The sequence below is a fragment of the Dendrobium catenatum genome, unplaced genomic scaffold, assembly GCF_001605985.2.
Source record: "Dendrobium catenatum unplaced genomic scaffold, ASM160598v2 fragScaff_scaffold_817, whole genome shotgun sequence".
Lineage (NCBI taxonomy): Eukaryota > Viridiplantae > Streptophyta > Magnoliopsida > Asparagales > Orchidaceae > Dendrobium > Dendrobium catenatum.
The window spans coordinates 472,606-484,850 of NW_021319279.1; the positions used below are offsets into that span (position 1 = coordinate 472,606).

Below are 12,245 nucleotides of genomic sequence, written 5' to 3' on the forward strand. Positions count from 1 at the left end.
TGTGTATGTTTTTATTCACTCAAAATACAATCACTCCCTTTTAATTTGATTTCTAAGAAAAGTGCAAGCTTCAAATTATACAAAATATCGCATGCTGATTTTAATTTGAAGTCTTCGTAGTCTGGAGTTCGTTTTTCCTGAAATGTCAGTACACACAAGAGCAAATACAATTCTTCTAAAAAATGTTAGGAGATAACTACACATTTGAACAATAATGTTTGGAATCATCAAAACTTCATAAGTTGCAAAAATGTAAAGCATGCAAATAGCAACTATCTTAACATGCAAGATTACTTAGCATCAGGAGCCAAACCAATTACAAAAAACTCAAGAAAGGAAAAAGGTACAAACTGACTTAGACCTAGTCTACCCAATCTTGAGCTTGTTCCAATTGCAGTCTGATCTTGTAGACCTGAAATGTCAATAGGTAAGGTAGTTGTAGAGAAACAAGAGTGTTTGCTATCATCAAAATCATAATCCATGAAAATAGATTCACAACATATCACTCCTCTCTTGTCTGTAGTCACCTAACTAATCATTTCTGACACTACTTTTTATGAATCCCAAATGATCATTTCTTATATACACAACCTCACTTCCCTTCGCTCATGCTCAACCCATCGTAAGCACAACCTTACACTAGGTCACCTGATTACCTATGTGCTAGACAAAAAATATCATCTAATGTATCTCGCACCAGCAGACTAATTTCCTATTTTCTACTCTGATGGATCTTTTCATGCCTTATTTTATCATCACTAGGGGGATTAGCCCGAAGAAGAGCCAAATTTTGATGAGGAGGGGGAGTTGGTCTAGTACCAACACTATCATCGACACTAGTTTCAGCACCAGCACCACAATACCAACCAAGTTCCTACAAGCAGTTGATATAACACTTTCATCGATTAGAGGCTCGACTTGATTTCCATATTCAATTGTAGTAGCACCAACATAATGAAATTGACATGAAATGGTTTAGTAAGCAAGTTAATATGATTCACTGCTATTTCTAGCCACCACTACCACCTCCGCCACCACTTGATTAAGGTTCCTACTTATAGGATTTTTTTTGCAGTTTTTGTTCTATTTGTTATTTTTGTCTTTATATCTATTTTGGTGATGTCGAAAGGGCGAGTAGTTGGATGGTTGTATTTAGTGTTTTTCTCTGTAATCCTTTTTTTTTAACAAAAAATATATGATTGTGAGCTCATATATGTTTTCAACTTATAAAAAAACAAAAAAAAAAGAAAAATACATAAAACAAATCTTACTTTCCCCTATCTTTCAAAAATATCTCATCTAGTGAGGGAAAGGTTAGGAGAAAATATAAGCTCTTGCATTTTCAACAAAAAATATTTGCCATCATAAAAATGGACGAAATTATTGCAATTCGTGATCCCAAACTTATGATTTTAATAATAATAAACAATATTGATTGATATTTCATTTCACCTACTATTACATTTTGCTTATATATATTTGTGTGTACTAACATTTTAGTTACATCATATACCATGCAAGAAGATTCAGAGCTCAAAATTTGGATAAAATAGGATGACAAATAGTCTATAACTTTTATTTACTTTTTTAAAAAAAAAAATCTTAAGTCATAGTCCTATAAAAGATGTATGTTATGTTAGAGACCATGCACACACAAACATAGGGGTGTGAGAAAATAATTATTAAAATTTTGAACTAATCATATTGTACAATCCAAATCATACTATACAATCAGATACTTCTGAAATGACTTTAAATAACTACTTTTAAATTAATTTTATTTGATCTAATCATATTGTGCTATCCAAATCGTAATGTACGATCTATTCAAAATAGAAACCCTAGCTGCCAATCAAAATTCAGTAAGCTTTTTAAATATCTATATTTGAATAGATCATATTGAGCAATCCCATTCGTATAGTATGATATTTTAAAACTTGCTTAATTAAATCCTCATGATTAGTCAATTAGAAAAAGGTTAATTAATATAGTAGAGCATACTATACTATTTTTAAATAATGTTGTATGCAGAATGTTCTTCATGATGATCTTCTGGGATGGAATCTTAATTTTTGAACTAATCATATTATATGTTTTCAATCATCCAGACAATAGGCATAGATGATTTTTAATCATCCCAGCAAAAATATTGTTGGATCACATAGAAATTGAACCGATTATATTATACAATCTTTAATTGTACCTTATGGTCTAGTATATAGATTTTTAACAGTTTGTCAAATAACTATTCAATTATATTATATGACATCTGATTTTTGAACTAATCGTATCATACGATCATCAATCATACTATACATACAGTTACAACTTAATTAAAATTTTAGTTTTTGGAGACCTTATATAAAAGCTTTTCTTCTTTGTCGTAATGAGAGAGACTTTGGCTATTGAAGTTATTCTAGCAGAGAGCAAAGAGAGATCTTGGAGTGGAGAATGAGAAGGTGAGGTTTGTGTGAGAGAAAGCGAAGTAGTATTGGGGCTTCACACGGTCGATCCAGTTAAGCTTGCACCTTGATTCCTCTACAGGATTTTGTGGATCTTGTTGGGATGCTCTGGGAGGAAAGGCTTCAAGGTCAAACTATGAGGTAATCCTCCCTCAATAGGAGGGTGAAAAATGATTTTAAGATACTCTGCCTTCACTAGGAGGGTGAAAAATCTTTCATGTTTGTTGCCTTTACTAGGAGGGTAGAACGAGCTTCCAGGGTTCTTTGCCTCATTATGAGGGTGAAAAGGATTTTGTTTCTCTACTACACTAGGTTGGTGAAAGTGATTCTTGTAAGGGCTTTTCCACCATGTTGTGGTGGCTAAAGGAGAGACACTATGAATTAGTGTAATACCTGGAGAGGAGGACTCTAGGAGCATACGTAGGCCATTATTTGATCAAACCACTATTAAATTTTGGTTTACTTATTATAATTTTTATTTTCTACATTTTAATTTTATACTATTTTTTCCTTAAAATTGCATGTTGAAAAATTTGTGGTTGATGTTATATGGATTTGTTCAAATTATCATTACTGTTGTTGTAATCATTCTTTAGTTAATTTTCCTACGTATTGGGTGATAAAGTTATTTACTTTAAGTTATTAAAAATGTTTTAAAAGAATTTATTTTTGTCAACATTATTTTTAAATAACCAATTCATCCCTCTCTTGGTGTACCTAAGGACAGTTCAACGAGGCATAACACCCTCCATTGAACTTTCACTATTGGTCATGCCTTCTTGGTGGGTTTTAGGCAGTACATATAAGCAAGTATTTTTTTTTTTTTAATTATGATTCAATTACCCCCTTTTAGATATGTCCAACTGTAGAAAAGAGCATATATCTCTATCATATCCACTTAAGAGAAAGATCCCATAGTGTATATAATCCAAAGCATCACACACACACATCAACCACATATGCAAAAAAGAAAAATGCTAATCCAAGCATGCCTAAGGGTTGTGCACCTAAGTGTGTATAGATTGTGTGACATGTCACACTATAAATGGTATTTAATTTTTTGTGGTATAGACATGTTTAATTTTAATTTAGGGGTAATTAGATTTTAAGTTATTTGTGACTTAAAGCTTTAATTTGATTTTTATTTATTTTCTTATTTAGAAGAGTTATGAAGAACCCTTAAAGTAGTCATTGCTTGCTTTGAGGCAGACCAACCACTTGTAGAAACTTAAGATCCAATGATATAAGCATTCTACCTTTTGGGATGGAATGATTTCATCATTATATCAAAGTAAACCTAAGTAATTTTTTAGGGTTCTCTTAGTGTTTGGATAAAAGAAAAATATTTACTTAATAGGGTAAGATAACCATTCCTACGTGTTTAGTCTAGGACTTCATGAAATTCACCTAATAGGATAAGACAACATAAGGAAACTTATAAAGGATATCAATGGATTATGTTTTAAATATTGTGAGAGGAGAAAATCACTTATTTTGTTAAATGAAAGGTTACTTAGAGTTTGGGTCTAAGTAGAAGATTCATCCACTTAATTAGGGATCAAAAAGATGATGGTGATGAAATACTTGAAGCTTTGGAGCTAAAGGTAGAAGGAGAAATTCCCTACAAATTTAAGGTTGAAGGGATGGGAAGTTCCCTTTAGCTTTGAAACTAAAGAGAGAAAAATATCCTACAACTTTGAGATTGGAGGAGATAAAATAAAGCCTATAGCTTTTGGGCTAAAGTTGGAAATCTTCTAAGGCTTTTGGAGCCCATAAAAGTGAGGGAAGACTTGAAGCTTTGAGGCTACAAATCAAGATAAGGTCTCCTTGATTTTTTTGTATTCAAAGGAAGGGATTCAATTATTTAATTTGGGCTGAGCAAATGGGAGAAGTTAGGATTTCAGATCCCTTATTTGGTGGCAAGAGGAGTCACCAATTAACTTTGGCTCAATAAGTGAAGAATATAATTTGAAATTTTGGGGTCATAAATCATAAGAGTTATCTTTGAATTTTGTGTTCAATGATTGATGTTTTGCTAAATATGGGTAGAGAAAAAATTACAAAAAATATATATATCAAACTGACCAGAATTTAATCCTCTACCTAAGAAAATTAAAAGCCTATTGACGGGACCTCTAATCTGAACTTAATTTAGGTTTTATTGAAAATTAATATTTAATTAAACTAATTCATTAAAATATATTAAAAATTCCAAATAATTTTCCAAACAATTAGAAACGCTCTCATGGATCATCTTTGACCTTTGGGAGTGATTCCGTGAAGTTTGGATCAAAACAGTCAAAACCTTTTAAAATAAATAATTAAAAAATTAATTAATTGCCCAAAACTTTAAAAAATTATAAGTACTTAAAAAAATTTCAAATTGACCAAACTTAAAGTCATTCAACTCTATTTAAGGTTTAGTATTTTCTAAATATGTCAAAACACTAAAAATATGTTAAAGTCAAAAAGACAATTTTTTTAATCAACTATAGCTCAAATCAAGTTCAAAACTTTAAAAATTCATAACTTAATGTAGAAAATCTAATCCTATCAAACTTAGAGTCTAATTACTCATCTTAAGGTTTAGTATTTAGGAAAAGTACTAAAAATCTAGTAATCCCTTAATTTAAAAATTCAATTATTCTCCACTTTATTAATGCAATTAAATAATTCCAAAAAATTCTTAAACTTAAATTATTGGTTTAAATTTCAAAAAAATATTAATCTTAATTATTAAACTGGTAATTAATCAACTTAATTAAAGAATTATCAAACCCTTAAATTCAAAAATTTAAATCAATTAATTTATATTGGTTATTGCTGGGTAACCTAGGCCTTTGAGGCTATTAATTTAGTCCCAATGAAGGTGAAATAAATTTCACAGCCGAGGTGTAAATAAAAGTAGAAATTAATCAACACTTAAGATATACTTTAAAATAAACTTTAAACCCTTAAAACTTAAACTTAAACTCAAATCCTTTAAATTTCAACAAAATAAATCACTAAGCAACTTTAACAAATTATCCAACATAGGATATATCCAAGCCGCAAAACCTCATCCATACACTTTAGATGATTTATTAACAATTGATTCTAGTTTTAGGCTAGGGTAATGTTTACTTTTCTATTATTATGTGCAAGTTTTTCATGGTTTTTATTGCATTTTATTTGTTAAAATAGTTTATTGATGTGAGTGTTTATTTAATTATGCAATCTATGAATTGATGTTATGGGTGATAGATTATCCTAAGGTTAGAAATGATTTGGATGCTCATATGATTTTTTTCAAGTGTCCATGCTCAAGCAGGGCTAAATTGAAGGGGGAAAAAAAAGTTTAAATTAACAAAATTTTTCTGCAGGTGCTAATTGTTAAAGCCCCCCTTAAAATTTAAAAGAGCATAACCAATTGTGACTGTAAATTTAATTTGAGCAATTTAATTTATATAACTGCTTGACATATTTTTGATAATTTAATTGCTTAGGATAACATTATAAGTCAAAGTAGAGTCAAATCTTTTGATTTTCAAGATGTGTAATTCAATTAAGTGAATCAAGTTGTAATTGTGAAAGCATGTCTTTGAGTTGAGAAACAACATCCAACTTGGAAACCAAAGAGGAGAGAACATCCCTTAGGGTAGAGTTCTCTTCCATTTGGAGATCCAAGTTAGGATGACTTTAATATTCATAGAGAAAAGAAAAAGCCCCTTTAGGGAGGAATTTTCTTTTCATTTGGATATCCAAATTCAACTTATCCAAGGATCTCATTGAAGAGAGAAGATGAAGAAATGAAGAAAAAGAGTATCCCTCTCAAAGTCCCTTGCGTCAGTTCTAGGATTAGAATACAGGTTGTTGCTAGTGGTACCCAACCACTTTTAATTTCTACATACCCTAGGTTGTAAATTAAGTAGAACTTGCCACATGGACATTTTAATTTATATAATTGATTTATTTACATTGCTTGTGCTTAAAATTGCATGCTTTTTTAGCTTTTTTATTGCTTGTCATTTTATTTTAGCTTGGAATGATTGGAGGCTCATGAGGGTACGAATAAAAATATTTTCTACTCAAAATTAAATTAAAATTTCTTACCTCACATAGAAATCCTGACAACTTAATAAGTAAGATCAAGACCGTCGAGAGTTTGCGTATGCATATTAATTTTTTTTCTCCTTATTAGGAACATCCCCGTCTATAGATTCTGATAGGCTACCTGACCTATCATGGTACCATCCTATCAAGCGAAAGTTGTGTAATCTCTTGGATAAAATCTAATTTTAAGCTTGATTTTAAAATTGCTTCATATGAATTTTATGTACTTATCGAGTCAATGAGCATGCATTTCATTAGAAATCAATTAAAATGAGTCCAAAATTTAATCACATTTTCTTTCAAGCATATTCACCCAGTATAAGTCACATAGATGGTTTTAAAGCGATTAGGTAATTAGCTAGTTCATCAATCAAGGCCAGGGTAAGTCCGGGTTTTACACTCCATTAGCTAGGTTCGGGCCAGTATCATTCATTGCACAATTTAGACTTAGGATCTAGCTCAGACTCAAAATCTTAAGTTCCAAACTTCAAGAATATAATCCCAACATTCTAATAATTTATTAACTCAAATTAAATCTTTTTTCAAATAAAAATTTAAACCTCATCACATATGATAGAAAGAGGTATTTCTAAAGTATTTTAAAATCCAAAAGCACCTCATACATTTCTTCCTTTGACCTCCAAAAATAAGTGCTCAAACCTCAAACTCGATCTAATCCCAGTTGAGCTTTTAAATTCACCTCCTTTGATATCACTCCTAAAAAATATTTAAAAATAAAATTTTTATCATTATTCTGATTAAGAGTACTAATAGGAATTTAACCTCCCTATAATGTAATTTATAAAGAAGGCTTGAGCTCGTAGGGTATTTAGAACCCACATGTACTTTTCAAAAGCCAATTAATTTCTTTCAGGAAAAGCAAAATAACAACGATCATCATCATCATAGTCAGACAATTGATAGCAAACAATGTTTTCTTCCACTAGGAAGATATATTCTCTGTTATCATGACTTTGAATATGAAATTAATGATATCTCTTTCAAATTATAGTAGTTGTACACTAATAGAACATCATTTGACCCTTCAGGTCATATATAATTCTTCCTTGAATTTGATTATTATAATCATGATGAAACTTTCAATTTCATTATCTGAACCCATTAGGAAATAATATTTTTATCCCATGAGACAGTATATTGTTCATAATGATGTGTTCAATTTCACGACTAAAATTTTAGAAACTAAATTTTTCCAAATAAAATTAACTTTTCAAACTCAACAACTTTTTAACAACAAGCATGCCTAGACAATGGTTTTCGTCATTTACTGACCATCTTATATGTTGGGATTTTCATTCAAGTGCTGCTGATCACTCCCTCTTTATTTACACACAAAATGACATATGCATTTACCTAATTATATATATACTAATGATATTCTTATTGCTGGAAATCATTCAGGTAAAATTTTTACACTCTTCAAAGACATTCACAGTAGATTTCAGCTAAAATAGATTGGCCAACCTTCCTAATTTCTTGTCATTTCACTGCAACAGCTCCATACTGGTTGTATTATTCATCAAACAAGTCATGTTGAAGCAATTTTTCTTAAGGCATGCATGGATGAATGCAAACCTATAGCAACATAAATTACTTGTAAATCGAAAACTCTACCGAATGCATCAGAACATTTTACTGATCTTAACTCTATTGCATGTTAGTTGGATCACTACAATATGTGACTATAACATGACATGATCTCTCATTTGCTATAAATAAGTTCATTTCCATATGCTCAAGTGCACTCTTTGCTATTTTCAAGGTATAATGGCATTCGATTTACTTATTCAACCAACCAACATTCATCTCATTGTGTTTCCTAACTCAAATTGGGAAGGAGATTTTTTTTTGGAAGGGGATTCTAGTGATTGTAAGTCTACATTAGGGTACTGTATTTTTCTTGGAAACACACTTGTTTCTTGGTCTACTAAAAAGCAAGCAACAATTGCACGATCATCTTTTGAAGCTGAATATAGGGCGTTCTCATCGGATGCTATGGAGATCATTTGTATTCGTCGATTGTTGCAAGACTTTACTGTCCATGTTGCTATAACTACACCACTCTATTGTGATAACATTTTAGCTATTTCACTTGCCCATAATTTGGTTTTTCATGCTAGAACCAAACATATTGAAATTGACCACCATTTTATACATGAATGTATCAAGTTATAGATTATTATAATTCATCATATCTCCACTCATGATCAACTAGTCATATATTTATAAAGCCATTGTTTTCATTTAAATTCCATAATCTACATACCAAATTAACAATTTGAGATTGAACCATTAACTTAAGGGGGTATGTTAAGGATGCATAACTTGTGTCGGCTTAAATAGATATTATTCCCTATTTTCACTATCGTGCATCTTCCACTATGTCTGCTAATGCTATTAAAAACAACTTTATTACTATTTGATCTCAACCCTTGATGTAATCTCATCTTCATTGTTAAGATGATGTATCTAGTATATAAAATAGTAACTGATGCACTGTTGAGGGATGAAAGAGATGAGGGATAAATAAAAAGGATGAATACTAATTTTTATCTTTTCCTATTCTCTTAGTCTGTGTTTGTAGTTAGTATACTTTTATACAATTTGCCACATAGATGATACCATTCTACAACTTTCATGAAAACAGAAACTTATCAAATTCAATTCGTAGAAATTCTAGAATTTCTTGTTAAAAGAGGACGTTCAAAGTTTGATTGATTTTTTTTTAGCAAGTGCGTGATAAGTTAGTGCTTCTATCTCTAGAAATAATTTCTAATGGATCTTCATTCTTCATGCAATATATATTGTCACCGGTTTGATCAAAACTAAATCTTTCTTTGTATATGTTATTTGTAATTGCATGTGAGGCCATTGTTAAAGCATCAGATAATATAGGCTATTATATGATTGCTGGCTGATGGATTTTGTTAAGCTTCAGTGCCTAGCAAGTACTTTCCAATTCGTCTATACAAAACATTTTTTCTCAACGTCTTCAAAACTTTGTTCTTGCTTTTAAACATCCTCAAACTGAATGCACTTATAAATGCCTCGACTATAATGAACCACATCCTAAATTGATTATCACAGTAAATATACATCAATATAAGCTTTGAAAGACACGAAGAGAATACTCAAAACCGCAAAACAACCAAATAACAACCATTTACAATTAGATATATTGGTTTTAATTATGACAAAAAAGAAATATTAGGATTTCAAAGTTAATTATGCTTATGTGGAACAACATTAAAGATACTCATTATATACAAAATATTCATATTGATTTTTCATGAGATTAAATGAACGTGATGTCTCCATAATTTTTTTCACACTAAAATTGTAGTTTAGATAAATAGAAATAATTTATTTTATGATATGTAATTCCATACTTATTTAATTTATATTTTAATTAAACGTTACAAATTTATCAGAGTTATATTATTATTATTAGAAAAAGTATATTTATTATGAATTAATAGCGGATATTATAATTTTTTAGATTTTTTTAAAGTATGATGGTAAATTGTGTTCTCTGTGTGTGAGCTGAATATCCGTGCAACGCTAAGACGTAGAATTATAACTCTATCGCCGCGTATATTCTAGCCCGCAACAAATATATACTTTAATATTTAAAAGTCATAACATATTTCATAAAAGTTGATACAATTTCAATTTAGAATTATTAATTTATTATCATAAAAATTATAATTTTTTTTTTACACCTTAAATTTTTTTTTTTCATTTCAATATAAAAGAGTATAAAAGTAATTTGTTCTCATAAAGCTGCAACACAACAACCTTAAAGTTATTATTCTCAAATAAAATATACTATTTTCTCTACAACCATTTAAGAATTCAACTTTATGTATAACAATTTCTTATAGTCATCCAAATGGAACATAATTACTCCTAATTTTTTTAAAAAATAAAAAATAAAAAGTCAGGCCGGCTACGCCGAACCAGTCCGCCGCCAGTAGCTCTATTTATTATTTTCGTCCAGCTGTCCACTGTTTTCTTTATTTTATTTCGTTTTCTTTTAATTTTAAGACTTGAAACATAAATAAAAAAAAAAAAGACAACGAATTCCGAAGTCTTTACATTTTTACTAACTGAATTATTATTATTTGTTTAGTTCTTAATTCTTAGTTCCCGTAATTCTTATTATATTCCCGTAAAAGCTTCTCTGTTCAGAGATCTGGTTTGAGGAGGATCTTGTAGGATTTTTGGAGGGTCAAGCTGCTAAGGTAACAAATCCGAAACCCTAGTATTTCTTCTCTCAGCTTTGGCCAAAGGATTACTTGCCAGAAATTAATAACTATGATATCGAAAGATCCCATTTTTTTCTGAACAGTCGGCAGTTTCGACCATCGACATGTTTGAGAATCTAGAAGGTTGATTATGGTTGATTTTGTTTAGCGGTTCATCTTGTTGTTTGATCTCGTTCGGTCGTAAAACCCGCAACTTTTATACGTAGAGGCGAGAAAATATCTGAGCCGACGATGTTTAGGGCTCAGTTGGTTGCTTGTAGATTTAATTTGCTATTTTTTTGGGATGAAATTACAATGCCTTTCTCTTGCAAGCAAGCATGCTTTCTTCAATGGTTTGAATGCCTTGATACCTCCAATTTCATAGTAATGCAGTTCAGAGGGAATTAATAAAAACTGATCTAGCCTCTTCCCACAACTATTACTATTATTATTATTATTATTATTATTATTATTATTATTATTATTATTATTATTATTATTATTATTATTATTATTATTATTATTATTATTATTATTATTATTATTATTATTATTATTATTATTATTATTATTATTATTATTATTATTATTATTATTATTATTATTATTATTATTATTATTATTATTATTATTATTATTATTATTATTATTATTATTATTATTATTATTATTATTATTATTATTATTATTATTATTATTATTATTATTATTATTTATATCATACTTCTCCAAAGAGTTTATGCTGATGATTTTAGGCACAACGCAAGGGGCTGCTCAGAGCAAAATTTACCAAAATATGACTGAGAGAATGAGGCTAAGGAGAGAGTTACTCGTAGAGATGAATTCCTTTAAGAGGGAGAGATGAACACAAAGGGTTCAACTGCAAAGAAGATTTTATTGATTAAATAAGAATGATTACAAGATTTCCCTTGAGGAATTGAGCGTTGGGCCCCTAGTTCATCATATTTGATGGATTTTATAGTCGTGCTGGGGATGGATGAATGATTTTAATCCTTGAACACCCATTTTGATCAGTTACTATATATGAAAGCTTACACAATTCAATGAATAATCATGTGGTTTTTGAAGAGTCATACAGTTTGATGTTGTGTTGTGCATAAGTGTCCTTTTAGTTTTTGATGCCCATTCATTCTCACTAAGGCTGGGACAAATTTTTGAGAGTTGGGGAGAACGGTACGGATGAACACTGATATGTGAGACTCCTTACTTCAAATTGATAGCATGCTCGCATTCCCGCGAAGGAGGAAACTCCTGAATTGGCTAGAACACCTCTTGATACTATTGTAGGAGTGGCTTACCATTTCTATCTTCTTCCCATCTTCTTCTCCTTCCAAACTCTGGAGCTCCACAAAAAGTCTCACTCTTTCACCCTTTCCCCTCCTTGGAAGTGGCTCCAAAGGTG

General features: G+C 30.3%; 1 protein-coding gene across 3 annotated transcripts in view; it reads left to right on the plus strand.

Moving 5' to 3' along the window:
- The first annotated feature begins 10,624 nt into the window (after window positions 1-10,624).
- Window positions 10,625-12,245, plus strand: part of LOC110109580 — a 36,359-nt gene continuing 34,738 nt past the window's right edge. For 2 of the 3 annotated variants that reach the window (XM_020840724.2, XM_028696690.1), the window contains exon 1: window positions 10,626-10,819. The gene's annotated coding sequence lies outside the window, so the exon portion shown is untranslated. Of the gene's footprint in view, window positions 10,820-12,245 lie in introns of all 3 variants that reach the window. The other variant, XM_020840725.2, reaches the window with a different exon arrangement.